This window comes from Pelobates fuscus, chromosome 2, assembly GCF_036172605.1.
Source record: "Pelobates fuscus isolate aPelFus1 chromosome 2, aPelFus1.pri, whole genome shotgun sequence".
Classification (NCBI taxonomy): domain Eukaryota; kingdom Metazoa; phylum Chordata; class Amphibia; order Anura; family Pelobatidae; genus Pelobates; species Pelobates fuscus.
In genome coordinates, this window is record NC_086318.1 from 16,251,378 (window position 1) to 16,266,260 (window position 14,883).

The 14,883-nt window shown below is 46.0% G+C and overlaps 2 non-coding genes across 2 annotated transcripts; both read right to left on the minus strand.

Moving 5' to 3' along the window:
• Positions 1 to 4,187: 4,187 nt before the first annotated feature.
• TRNAV-AAC (transfer RNA valine (anticodon AAC)) lies at positions 4,188 to 4,260 on the minus strand. Its single transcript has one exon. It is a non-coding gene; the product is annotated as a tRNA-Val (tRNA).
• Positions 4,261 to 4,560: 300 nt separating this feature from the next.
• Positions 4,561 to 4,633, minus strand: TRNAV-CAC (transfer RNA valine (anticodon CAC)). Its single transcript has one exon. It is a non-coding gene; the product is annotated as a tRNA-Val (tRNA).
• Positions 4,634 to 14,883: the final 10,250 nt, after the last annotated feature.

Here is a 14,883-nt window from a genome sequence, read left to right on the forward strand (position 1 = left end):
TTCTTTGTAGTTATGAGTAGAGGACAAAATCGAAACACCCAAGGTCTGTCCTCTAGAGAAACTTAGGTGCGAGCGTTTCCCGGACGGCTGGGACAGCTCAAACGTACATGACCTCTGAACCCACAATACATACACAGTCCCTCTCTTCTCCTGTACTGTCTCTCCTCCTCTGAGAGACGAGTAAGGCCTAACTGCATAGGTTCTGAAACCTGTGGATCTTTGGTTTCAGCAACTTGAAATGATGGTACTAGTCTAGAGAAAGATTTAGCGGTTCTATCTCGAGTATTCTGTCTCTCCCTTAGGCGTTCGTCAATACGGGAGATAAAGGAAATTAAGTCCTCCAGATTCTCGGGAAGTTCTCTTGTAGCTACCTCATCAAGTATTACATCAGATAATCCATTTAAGAATACGTCTATATAGGCCTGTTCATTCCATTTTACCTCTGCCGCCAAAGACCTGAACTCTAGTGCATAATCCACAAGTGTTTGGTTGTCTTGTCTAAGGCGCAACAGTAATCTGGCTGCATTGGCCTTCCTGCCAGGAGGGTCAAAAGTTCTTTTAAAAGCAGCTACAAAGGAATTATAGTTATAGACTAATGGATTATCATTCTCCCACAACGGATTCGCCCATCTCAGAGCTTTCTCAATGAGTAAGGTAATAATAAATCCCACCTTTGCCCTATCAGTAGGGTATGAACGGGGCTGTAGCTCGAAATGAATACTGATCTGGTTCAAAAAGCCACGACACCTCTCAGGGGAACCAGCATAACGTACAGGTGGGGTAACTCGGGAAGAAGCACCTACAGTAGCTACCTCTAACCCTGAACCCACAGAAGAAGCAGAAGTGTTACGCCTCTCCTCAGGTGGATTAATAGGGCGAGACAGCAGCGCCTGTAGTGCCAGAGCCATCTGATCCATCCTATGATCCATGGCGTCAAACCTAGGATCAGGAGAACCAAGCTGACAATTTGTACCTGCAGGATCCATGGCCCTGTCGTAATGTCAGGATCGGGTCAGGGATCCAACACGCAGAGTACAAAGAGTAGCTGATACGTATACCGGTCCTTAGAATGGCCGGACTAACGTATAACTACAATAGAATGGTCAGGGACAAGCCGAGGTCGAGGATAACAGAGGACAGGTAAGCGAGAGACAAGCCGGGTCAAGGATAACAGAAAGGCAGGAGAGTAAACAACAAAGCCGGGTCATAACCAAAAGACAAGTGAATAATAAAGCACTGTGTGACTAGGCGGACTAGAACCACGACAGGGCAATGAGTGAATGAGAGAACCACCGTTAAGTATCCTGGCTAGGGAGAGGAGACACGCCTCCGGCGAGTCCTGATTCGTCTCCCGAGATTTGAGTGGCAGGATGTTTCGGGTTAGCGTCATGACGTCTACCTCCGGTCCTTCTGTTATAAAAGGAAGTGACTCCCTCGCGGCCGGCGTTAGCAAGACCGAGTGAACCGCGGGAGACCGAGGAGACATGGCGTCCGGACGGATAACCTTCTAAGTCTCTACCTCTCTCAACGGTAGAGACTCCAGGTACCCTGACACATATACACGTCCACTGATAGGAGACGCGGAAGGTATTAAACTGATATGAACAATACTCCACTCCTATCAGTAGGTCCCCCCCATTGTGATTTATGCCCCCCACCCACCGCGCAGGGGTGGGGGCCGGGGGGGAGGAAAGTAGGTCCCCCCATTGTGATTTATGGCCCCTACCCACCGCGCAGGGGTGGGGGCTGTGGGGGGGAGGACAGTAGGTCCCCCATTGTGATTTATGGCCCCCACCCACCGCGCAGGGGTGGGGGCCGAGGGGGGGAGGACAGTAGGTCCCCCCATTGTGATTTATGGTCCCCACCCACCGCGCAGGGGTGGGGGAGGACAGTAGCTCCCCCCAGTGTGTATCAGGGTCCCTGAGGACAGGTGTTAATCCATACCTGCCAAGTGACCCTATGTAGGGGGAACAATCCCTCTTCTGCTCTGTGTCAGTGTGTATCAGGGTCCCTGAGGACAGGTGTCAATCCATACCTGCCAAGTGACCCTATGTAGGGGTAACAGTCTCTATTCTGCTCTGTGTCAGTGTGTATCATGGTCTCTGTGGACGGGGAACAGTCTCTATTCTGCTCTGTGTCAGTGTGTATCAGGGGCTTTGAGGACAGGTGTCAATCCATACCTGCCAAGTGACCCTATGTAGGGGTAACAGTCTCTATTCTGCTCTGTGTCAGTGTGTATCATGGTCTCTGTGGACGGGGAACAGTCTCTATTCTGCTCTGTGTCAGTGTGTATCAGGGGTTTTGAGGACAGGTGTCAATCCATATCTTCCAAGTGACCCTATGTAGGGGGAACAGTCTCTATTCTGCTCTGTGTCAGTGTGTATCAGGGATCATTAGGATAGGTGACAATCCATATCTGCCAAGTGACCCTATGTAGGGGTAACAGTCTTTATTCTGCTCTGTGTCAGTGTGTATCAGGGGCTTTGAGGACGGGGAACAGTCTCTATTCTGCTCTGTGTCAGTGTGTATCAGGGGCTTTGAGGACAGGTGTCAATCCATATCTGCAAAGTGACCCTATGTAGGGGGAACAGTCTCTATTCTGCTCTGTGTGAGGAGGAGGAACGGGAAATGAGTAGCTCGGCATCCAACCTTGTGCAAATGGGGTCTTTCATGCTGTCGTGCCTGTTGAGGGACCCTCGTATAAAAAGGCTGAAGGAGAACGACCTGTTCTGGGTGTCCACGCTACTAGACCCCCGGAATAAGCAGACAGTGGCGGAAATGTTACCGAATTACAAGTCGGAAAGGATGCAGCATTTGCAAAATAAATTAAAAAGTATGCTTTACACAGCGTATAAGGGTGATGTCACAGCACAACGGGAATCTAACAGGGGAAGAGGTGAAAGTGATCCTCCTCCCACGACCACGCCATATCTGCCAAGTGACCCTATGTAGGGGGAACAGTCCCTATTCTGCTCTGTGTCCGTGTGCATCAGGGTCTCTGAGGACAGGTGTCAATCCATATGTCAAGGTGTCAATATGTCATATGTCAGATGTCAATCCATATCCATTGTGATTTAGGAATGTTAGGTGATTTCTGCCCTTTATGGATTAAAAGCAGACTCTGCATCAACTGTGTAATTTTCCATGGGAGTTTTGCCATGGATCCCCCTCCGGCATGCCACAGTTCAGGTGTTAGTCCCCTTGAAACAACTTTTCCATCACTTTTGTGGCCAGAAAGAGTCCCTGTTGGTTTTAAAATTCGCCTGCCCATTGAAGTCAATGGCGGTTGGCGCGGTTCGCCGGTTCGCAAACATTTGAGGAAGTTCGCGTTCGCTGTTCGCGAACCGAAAATTTCTGGTTCGCGACAACACTATAGTTAATGCATTAACTTAATTATCCCCAGGCAGAATTAAATAAAAAACGCACATTTTTCTAAAGTACCATAAGTGGCCCAAAACACAACATATCCCCATAAATGTTACATCACCCGACAGCTCTGATCTGGGTGAGCGTCATATCCGAAAATCACCCAGATCAGATCAGGGGTTCAGAAATTTCATAGAAGTCATAATTTTGCCCAGGCGAACCCGGGATTTCATGCCAAAAACAGTTCCATAGATTGGCGGCTAAGTGCCGCTGGAGGACCGACCGGGAACCGTGAGGTTTTCATGCCGAAAATAGCTCCAGGGCATTCGCGGTAAAGTCCCCTTAAAGTTTATTCGTGGTTTAAGTCAATGCGAACAAGATGGCCGCCACCGCGTGTTCCAATGTCGAATGGCGGCCACGTCGACTGTTCGGGAGTTCGAAGAACCATTGTCTAAAGTCCCAATGGCCACAAATAGGGTCTCTCAGCCAAAACAAATTAAAAGTGGCCATAGTCACAGAGCAAAAGGTTGGCAAATTATTTCTCTCCAAAAACCAGTGGCGAGGTCACTTTCGCCACAACTCTATTCAGCAAGCTGATCGCTCATGTGAGTAAACATGATTTTCTTGCATTTTTAGTAGAAAATCCATCTCTGAAAGTACAGCGAGCATGAGTTTTGCTTTTGTCGACGGTGATTTTTGCACAAAACCCTTCTCCCATTGTAGGGAATATGACAAAAAGAACAGATGCACTTGAAATTTGCAAAGAGACTTTCGAAAAGCCACATTCTAACAAAAAGGAATCCAAAACGGAACGAAAACAATGTTTCTGCCCGGTTTCGAACCGGGGACCTTTCGCGTGTTAGGCGAACGTGATCACCACTACACTACAGAAACTACAGCTGTGCACATCCCTGTTGAGACCGGAGTAGCATGCGCCATGTGCAAGCACTGAATGCAAGACAGAAAATGCTGTCTTGCATTCGGTACTTGCACATGGCGCATGCTGATTTAATGAGTGCAATTCAGCTTTTTCTCAGACAACATTAGCTTCAGGTTTTTTGGAAACCACTTTATTCAGCTAACAGATCGCTTACGTCTTGCCGAGTATACGTGATTTTTGGATTCATAGTCAAGCAGGTGCATTTCCAATTCAGAAGACTTCTAACGTCAGCAGATTTAGCAAAAATTAAGTAATGTTTCTGCCAGGTTTCGAACCTGGGACCTTTCGCGTGTGAGGCGAACGTGATAACCACTACACTACAGAAACTGCCACAATGCCCACTTTGCGCAGGAAAATTGGGGGAATGTGTTTGCTGCATACCCATCGTATTTAAAAAGATTCAAATGCCTATTTCCTTCAACATACATAGAAGAAGAAAACAGTCTGTTGATGTGAAATTGTATTCTTGGCAAAAGTTTGATCTGTCCAGTCAATCATTTCCAAACCTACACACATACAGTAAACAATCCCTCCCCTCTGCCTGTGATATAATTAAGGCAGTTAATGCATTAACTTAATTATCCCCAGGCAGAAAAAAATAAAAAACGCATATTTTTCTAAAGTACCATAAGTGGCCCAAAACACAACATATCCCCATAAAAAAGTCCCCTTAAAGTTTATTCGTGGTTTAAGTCAATGCGAACAAGATGGCCGCCACCGCGTGTTCCAATGTCGAATGGCGGCCACGTCGACTGTTCGGGAGTTCGAAGAACCATTGTCTAAAGTCCCAATGGCCACAAATAGGGTCTCTCAGCCAAAACAAATTAAAAGGGGCCATAGTCACAGAGCAAAAGGTTGGCAAATATTCCTCTCCAAAAACCAGTGGCGAGGTCACTTTCGCCACAACTCTATTCAGCAAGCTGATCGCTCATGTGAGTAAACATGATTTTCTTGCATTTTTAGTAGAAAATCCATCTCTGAAAGTACAGCGAGCATGAGTTTTGCTTTTGTCGACGGTGATTTTTGCACAAAAATTTGCACATACAGTTGAAAAGGACTACAACCCATTGGCTCTCTAACAAACTCTTGGGGACCTATAAATGTGGCCGATGCAAGGCCTGCAATTTCATCTGCAAGGATTCCAAAAGTTTCCATAACAGTACTCAGTTGGAAACTTTCTATCCAAATTCCTTCTTTAACTGTAACTCTAAAGGCCTAGTTTACTTGATAAAATGTCAATGTAATAAACTATACGTTGGAAAGACGTTTAGGCCTTTTAAAAGAAGGATCTTGGAACATATAAATTCCATTAAAACTAAGAGACATATCGAAACCACAGTCTCTAGACATGTGAATTTTCACCAAGGCGATTACAAAGTACTCCAATTTCTTGGGATTGAATTGGTCAATCTTGACCAAAGGAGGGGAAACCTTGATAGGCTCCTCAGGAGAAAAGAGTGCTTTTGGATTTATCGCCTGAGCACTCTATCGCCGAGTGGGCTAAACGAAGGATTTTATTAGTGATCTCTGACTATTATAATACCATCTATACAATATATACGATTTTTATTGAAAATCTATTTACAACTTATATGATGATGAAACTCTTTGTTTTCCTTTATGTTAATTAATTTATTTTATGTTTATGTTTATTTAACAGACCTCTTATATCTTTTAAAAGACGGACTGACACCTCCATCTGGGTACTTTATCTCGAGTTTTTTAACTCTGTGCCACTTATAATTATTTCTATCATGACACTCTTCAGCCAGAGAGACAACTTTGTCCTTATATGTCTATCATCTTTCTTTGGCAAAATAATGGATACTTAATGATCATATATACATTGAGACATATGAGATATATATGTATAGTTTTATTCCTTAAATTGGGATTGAAGTAAGACACTTTGACCTTATTAACAATATGTAACATATTAAGGTAATTCCCATTTTAAGATCAATGGATAGAAATGGTATCATTAGGATCTTAAGTATAAAGGTGCCCATCTATTTATGAATTTTTCATCTACCCCTTCATTATACTAAGCTATAATTTTATGCTTTTGAAGGTATGTACATATACATATTCTATTTGAGATCTACTTTATACTATTTACCTTCACATCATATATCATTCATTATCCTTTCTGAATAATTTACCAAATGGATACTATTATCTTTATACTATCGATATGTTCCTAAGATATATGACGTTGATGCCAGCTGAGAGGAGTCATTTAGCCATCTTTTACGGCTTATATCTCTGCCCATAACACACTATACACATTCCGAATAGACGGAGAGTAGGAGGGAGGAGTTTTCTTCTTTGATCTTCCCCCTCCTCTCTCCATCCTCGGACCCTGCCTCCTTGTACCCACGTGGGGCTGGGCATACGTATAGACGTCACACAAACGTCTATAGATGATTGGCGGATGTCCGCCCTGCTCTCTCCGCCTACGTCACGCCCATATACACACCTGCCGACGGACCCGGTAATTTTGGGAATACTAATTTTTCTGGCGGCAAAAAGAGGGCTTAAAAGCCACTTCACGGACGAGGTACTGTTAGCCCCTGACGAAGGTGCATTAGAAGCACCGAAACGCGCGTCGGGTTATTTCATTATTTTTTAATTCACTTAACACTTTAGGTCACTATGGGAACACTAGGTGTTTAATTTCTTTGTTTCACCTATGTATTTGTCCAAACAGTACTGATGGATGCCATCTAGAAGGGATACTATTATGGGCAGGTTGATTATTGCTATTTTTCTCTCCTCTTTGTATCTAGGGACAGCCTAGAACACCCTTGAAGGTGTTTCTTAGGAGCTGCAGGGAATATTTTTGGTATTTTCACTCCCCTTCTTTACTGCTGTTTAGTCTATAGACTCTTTCTGACTTATTAGGGACAGCTTAGTACACCCTTGAAGGTGTTTTTCTCTAGGAGATTCAGGGTGTATGCTCCACAGTGTATAAATCTATCTAAGTGTATCACTTATATACCGGTGGATTCTCTATTCATCCTACTCTCTAGAGAATTAACCATAACTACTTAAGCCTAAGTATCTACCCTTCTTGATATACTGTATCTTTACTCCTTGGTACTCCATTGATGGTATTTTTCTATTTTTAAATTTTTGGAACATAATAAAGTATTTTGATTATAATTTAACATCTTATATTTGGAGATACCTACCGGAATATATTTGATACTTTATTGGATCATTTTTTCTACATAAGTACTCAGTGCTGTTGGTTTAGTTATCATTATATGTATTAAGTTTTCATCATTTATTGTATCAAAAACCAGCCTTTGAGCCTCACTTTTGTGAGTCTCTAGTATACTTATTTATTTTGTTTAATATTTTACTTTGGGTACAAGCCCTGTCCGGTGGAACTGGAACCACTAAACTGACCTCTGTGTGCCACACACTCTCATATTTTGATGAGGTGTTTGACACACTTCCTCTATCTCATTTAACTTGTTTAAAAGGGTTCAAGACCCATTACTTTCAGGTCAGTCCTTCTCAGATATCACTGATTTCAATTCCTCCTTTTAATTATGACTGGTTTCCTTTCAAACAAAAAAGATTTCTCCACTTGGTGTCTTGATGCAGATCAGGTGTTCTCCGAATCCCATCTAGATACCACACCATCTAATTAAACCCTAACTACCGGTTTTAATACTCTCTCTAATCTCTATAAACAACAGATAAGAACTAGCTGGGAAATCTCCTCACTTGAGAATTATCTCAAAAAGGGCCTCATACCAAGAGGCCTGAGGGTTCCAACAACTCTCTCTAATCATATTGAGGAAGATGATTTCATTAAAGAATGGGAGGAAGCAGCAGGTCAATGCTCAACCCGCTTTATGGAAATCATCTGTAAATATGAAAAGAAAAAACTGCAAGATATAGGGACAAAGGTGGATAATGAGATCGATAAAATTGATCAGTTTAACCCCTTAAGGACACATGACATGTGTGACATGTCATGATTCCCTTTTATTCCAGAAGTCTGGTCCTTAAGGGGTTAAAACAGATCCCGCTTTTTCCTCTAATGAAAATAAACTGCAGACTAATTTAGAGAGATACCAGCTAATGATAAAACAGAGGAAACACCAAAAATTCCTCAGAGCTCATAAGGATTTTAAAACTGGCAATGTGTATAAAAAGTTCCAACGAAGGAAGAAGGTTGATAGAGACAAGTCTTGTGGGGATATTTATGGGATAATAATAGTAAACAGAGAGAATGTCCCACTATTTAAATTCTCAGATCCCAAAGAACGTATCGTGTAAGTGAAATGTATACCATATAAATAAAATCACAAATTGCTTATAAAAATAGATACAATTTATTTTTAACAATTTAAATAATAATAATGAGTAACATGCGTGACAATAATCAATGAATATTCAGTATAATATGAATATGCAATACAATATTGTGACAGACCCCTTTGGAGTGAGAGATACTACCCTGGAGAATTGCCTTCCGTCTCGTTTAGTTGTTGGACTTCGGTTAGTTCTGGAACTGTACAGTATACGGACCCACGTGGGGAGAACAATGGGTCGCGGCCATTTTGACCGCACGAACTAATAGCCGAACACTATTGCGCTCTCCACACGATGAATTCCTACTTTTCCGGTAAACTACGTCCATGCTGTTCGACAGGTCCAGAGTACCGAACAAGAGACATCATATCCATGAGAAAGATTCCGTCTATGTAATGTGGTTTTAGCGTAAATGGTACGAACGTGTATCTAGCGAACGGCTCATCCAATCTAGGTGATTTTCACATATATTGTTCCCCTAGATCTCCGTTCACTAATACACCAAGTACCTTGCATTTTAGTTAACTATTGTGTGTGTTATTAAAAGTGCCATAACTTGTAAAATATTCTGACCTGTACAGTGGGAGGGATTCCCACTGTAAATGTATTATCTCCCCAGGATGTGGGGAGGAGTTTTGTACGGCATAAAAGCCCTGACTGCAAAATAAACAATTATTCCTGTTTTAACCCTCAACACAGAGCCTCGTCTCGTGCTTGGGGGGGATATTTACTAGCTGATTCTTATTCTCTTGGGACGTGGTTGCTGCAGCTGACTTTATCCTTGGGGGGAAAGGACACCTTCTTGGCGGCGTAAACCCCTACTACACCGGGGTGCCGCTACAATTGGTGGCAGCGGCGGGATTGTTCTTTCACCCCAGAAGGACAGCTACCGAGAGCAATCAGGATGGAAGCCTATTATGGAAGGCTAAAACGATCTACGCTTAAAGACCTGTTGGAGAGCCGTGGTCGCTCGGCTAGCAACAAAAAGAAACAAGACATTCTGGCAGAGTTGGTCGCATTGGATTTAGCCGAACAAAATGGCGAACTGAGTGTCGAACTAAATGCAGAACCAGAGACCACGTTGGTCAGAACCCCCGAAGATGAGCTATTCGACCATGAGGTGAGGGTAAGATTGGCTCATTACGGACCGAATCCCTCACCTAAGATCGTTACCCAGGTGATCGCAGCGGTTGACGCGAACCGGCGCCAGACTCCAGCCAGGGATAATACAACTGCTGGGAATTTCCAAACTCCAGAGGAAAGGAGGAAGGTACACTTTGCTGCTTTTAAAAGTTTTGTGGAAACTGATGGGGAGATTGACCAGTACCTGGCTGATTTTGAACGGCAATGTGCTCTGCATAAAGTACCTCCGGAGGAGTGGGTTAAAATCCTATCTGGCAAATTATCCGGGCGAGCCAGTGATGCTTTCCGGGCAATTCCTGATAATGAAGTGGGGAATTATTGGTTGGTTAAAGAAGCCTTATTGTCCCGATATGCTGTAACCCCTGAAGCATACCGGAGACGCTTCCCGGAATCTAAAAAGCAAACCAATGATTCCTACACCGAGTGGGCCTGCCGGTTACAACGCACGGCAGCCCACTCGATGGATGGGTGCCAAGCTACCACCGCAGAGGAGGTACTGCAGCTGTTTTTGTTGGAGCACTTTTTCGAGAAAGTGGATAAAGAGATCCGGGAGTGGATCAGGGATAGGAGACCCCTTACCCTACCCGAAGCCGCCCGTCTGGCAGATGAGTATGCAGACGCCCGCAAACCAGATCTCTCTGTCCAAAGGGCAGCCCCACGAGTAGAGAGCCGTCCAACAATTACTACTCCAACCACCCCTGCTAACCCTCCTACCTACAACAGCTCTTCTCGCTTCACTCAGCCCAGCATAACGGACCGCCGTCGGTGCCATAGGTGCCAGCAGGTGGGGCATCTGAGAGATAAATGCCCCCTGGATCCAGCTCGACAAACTTCCTGGAGGAAGCCAGCCGAGGGGAATACCCGGCTCTTTACCCCAGGGGCCCATTGCATTGAAGCCCGACCCATGGGGGAAGAACAATGGGAAATTTTGCACGAAGCTAACCCCCTGTATGCAGCTGCCGTAGACAACCGTCAACACCACCGACAAACCGTCCAAGTAAATGGACAAGTTGTCAGTGGGTTAAGAGACACTGGTGCCACACTAACTTTGATACAGCACGACCTGGTTCCGGAAAAGGAACACACTGGACAAACTGTGGCCGTTAGAGTTGCTGGGGGGTGCTGTACATCGCCTTCCCATTTGGATTGGGGGGTGGGGGCCGGCCAGGTGAATGTGGGCCTGATGAAGGGATTACCAGCTGAGGTTCTTTTGGGGAATGATTTGGCCCCTCTGCTATCTGCTTTTGCCCCGCTGGGCCCTGCTGGAGCTTGCCCAGTCACCACCCGTGCCCAAACCCGTGCCATTGGAATCGGCCAGCCTGTCGCGGAGACCCAGGTAAGAACCAACCCTCTGACTGTGACGTTAGGACAGACTCCCTTAGACTGGGATACCCCTGAGACCTTTGGGAGGGAGACCCGGGAAGATCCCACCCTACGAAAGTATAGGGATAGGGCTGATAAAAAGGAACCGGGAGTACATGGGGAAAGCTACGAGTGGGTGGGGGATAGGCTGTACAGGATTCCCCAGGAACCCGCAGCGGGTAGAGGCCCCTTACCTAGGAAGCAATTAGTGCTACCCAAAAAGTATCAGCAAGAAATCATGAGAATTGCCCATGATGTACCCCTAGCTGGCCATTTAGGAGTACGTTGCACGGCCCATAGGATCACCCAGAACTTCTTCTGGCCAGGGTTTAACCGGGACGTGCCGCAGTACTGCAGAACCTGTGACACCTGTCAACGGGTAGGGAAGAGAGGAGATCACCCTAAGGCTAAGTTAATGACGATGCCGATTATTGAGGAACCCTTCTATAGAGTCGCTGTCGACATTGTAGGCCCCTTAGCTCGACCTAGTCCGTCCGGTAAGAAATACATTCTTACTGTGGTGGACTATGGGACCCGGTAAATGGAGGCAGTAGCTATGTCGAATATTGAGGCTGAGACAGTAGCCGATGCGTTGGTTAAAATATTCACCAGAGTGGGGTTCCCTAAGGAGATCCTATCCGATCAGGGAACCCAATTTACTGCCTTACTCACACAGCAGTTATGGAAAGTATGCCACATTAAACCCCTGCTAAGCTCCCCTTACCACCCCCAGACCAACGGTCTCTGTGAGCGCTTTAATGGTACTCTCAAACAAATGCTGAGGACCTTTACGGATGGTTGCAGAGACTGGGAGAGATTCTTACCCCACCTGTTATTTGCTTATCGTGAGGTACCCCAAGAATCTACTGGATTTTCTCCCTTTGAGTTATTATATGGGAGAAGGGTGCGGGGCCCCCTTGATCTCATTAGGGACCACTGGGAGGGGGAAACAGAGCAGGAGGGGACACCTATCGTGCCATATGTTCTGGAACTCCGGGACCGCATGGAGCAACTCTCTCTATTGGTAAGGGAGAACCTCCAGGCGGCCCAGGGGCGACAGAAGAGATGGTACGATAGGGGTGCCCGGCAACGACTTTTCCAAGTAGGGCAGAAAGTATTGGTGCTGAAACCTGTAAAGGACAACAAACTGCAGGCTGCGTGGCAGGGTCCTTATAAGGTTATAGCTCAACTCTGTGACACCACCTATTGCCAGCTGTGCAGATGAAAGGATCTGACGATCCTTTCATGTGAACATGCTGAAGGAATACCAGGAAAGGCAGGAAGATATTCACGCTGTTTGTGCCCCAGCTACGGATGACCCCGAAAGTTTACCTTTGCCCGATCTGTTAGAAAGGGACTGACCCCAGACTGACCCTATTAGTCTAGTGAAGTTGGGAGACCGATTGACCTCCACAGAACTAGAACAAGCTAGACAGCTTCTATGGGAGAAACAGAGTACCTTCTCCCAGGAACCAGGATACACTACTCTGGCAGTGCATAAAGTAGAAACCCCAGGGCAGGCAACCCTCCGACAGCCCCCTTACCGTATTCCTGAAGCAGTCCGGGAAGGGATGCTGAAGGAAATATGAGAAATGACTCAGCTGGGAGTCATTGAGCCATCAGACAGCCCCTGGGCCTCCCCTGTAGTCCTTGTGCCCAAGAAGGACGGAACCACCAGATTCTGTGTGGACTACAGGCGACTTAATGAAAAGACTACCACTGACGCTTACCCGATGCCCCGGGTAGACGAACTACTAGATCGCATAGCCAGGGGAAATTATCTCTCTACCATAGACCTATGCAAGGGCTATTGGCAGATCCCCCTGGCCGAGGAGGCCATCCCCAAGTCGGCGTTTGTCACCCCGTTTGGCTTGTACCAATTCAAGGTCATGCCATTCGGGATGAAAAATGCCCCGGCTACGTTCCAGCGTATGGTGGATAGGCTCCTCGATGGATTCCAGGAATTTGCTTGTGCATACCTGGATGACATTGCGATCTACAGCGAGTCTTGGGAAAAACATCTAGTACACATAGGGGTAGTCCTGGACAAAATTCGGGCCGCGGGCCTGACATTAAAGCCAGAAAAGTGCCATCTAGGGATGGCCGAGGTGCAATATTTGGGTCACCGAGTGGGGTGTGGGAACCAGAGGCCAGAGCCAGCTAAGGTTGAAGCGGTGGCTAACTGGCCCACACCTAACACTAAGACTCAGGTATTGGCCTTCCTAGGGACGGCAGGGTATTATAGGCGCTTTGTCCCTGATTATAGCGCGATAGCCAAGCCACTGACTGACCTGACCAAGAAGAACTTACCTAGGCAGGTCCTGTGGTCTCCCGCTTGCGAAGCCGCATTTCAATCTCTCAAGCATGCACTTGTTAATGCCCCTGTCTTGGCTGCCCCAGTACCTAACAAACGTTTCCTTGTCTATACAGACGCTTCCATGTATGGACTGGGGGCTGTGCTGTGCCAAGTCGGGGAAGATGGAGCAGAGCACCCTGTCGCATATCTCAGCAGAAAGTTGTTACCCCGGGATGTGAGTTATGCGGCAGTGGAGAAGGAATGTCTGGCCCTGGTGTGGACATTGAAAAAACTAACCCCTTATCTCTATGGACAAGAATTTTCCCTTATAACTGATCACAACCCATTGGTGTGGGTTAACCGGGTCGCAGGAGACAATGGCAGGTTGCTAAGGTGGAGCTTGGCCCTGCAAACGTACAATTTCACCATCAGCTACAGACCCGGTAAGCAAAATGGCAACGCCGATGGGCTGTCCAGGCAGCTTGACAATTCTCCAGACAAGTAATTCCGGTCATCCCCAAGTTAATCCGAAAAGGATCAAGCCAGGTCTGCCGGAGTGTACCACTAGGAGGGAGCCGTGTGACAGACCCCTTTGGAGTGAGAGATACTACCCTGGAGAATTGCCTTCCATCTCGTTTAGTTGTTGGACTTCGGTTAGTTCTGGAACTGTACAGTATACGCACCCACGTGGGGAGAACAATGGGTCGCGGCCATTTTGACCGCACAAACTAATAGCCGAACACTATGGCGCTCTCCACAAGATGAATTCCTACTTTTCCGGTAAACTACGTCCATGCTGTTCGACAGGTCCAGAGTACCGAACAAGAGACATCATATCCACGAGAAAGATTCCGTCTATGTAATGTGGTTTTAGCGTAAATGGTACGAACGTGTATCTAGCGAACGGCTCATCCGATCTAGGTGATTTTCACATATATTGTTCCCCTAGATCTCCGTTCACTAATACACCAAGTACCTTGCATTTTAGTTAACTATTGTGTGTGTTATTAAAAGTGCCATAACTTGTAAAATATTCTGCCCTGTACAGTGGGAGGGATTCCCACTGTAAATGTATTATCTCCCCAGGATGTGGGGAGGAGTTTTGTACGGCATAAAAGCCCTGACTGCAAAATAAACAATTATTCCTGTTTTAACCCTCAACACAGAGCCTCGTCTCGTGCTTGGGGGGGGATATTTACTAGCTGATTCTTATTCTCTTGGGACGTGGTTGCTGCAGCTGACTTTATCCTTGGGGGGAAAGGACACCTTCTTGGCGGCGTAAACCCCTACTACACCGGGGTGCCGCTACAAATATGGTAATAGAAACTTCCACTGGTTAATACAGTATAGAATCTACAACCAGGGCCGGCCTTAGGCATTTAGACGCCCTGTGCGAAAAATCTTCACAGCGCCCCCCCCCCCGTCATCCATGTATGCTGTTATG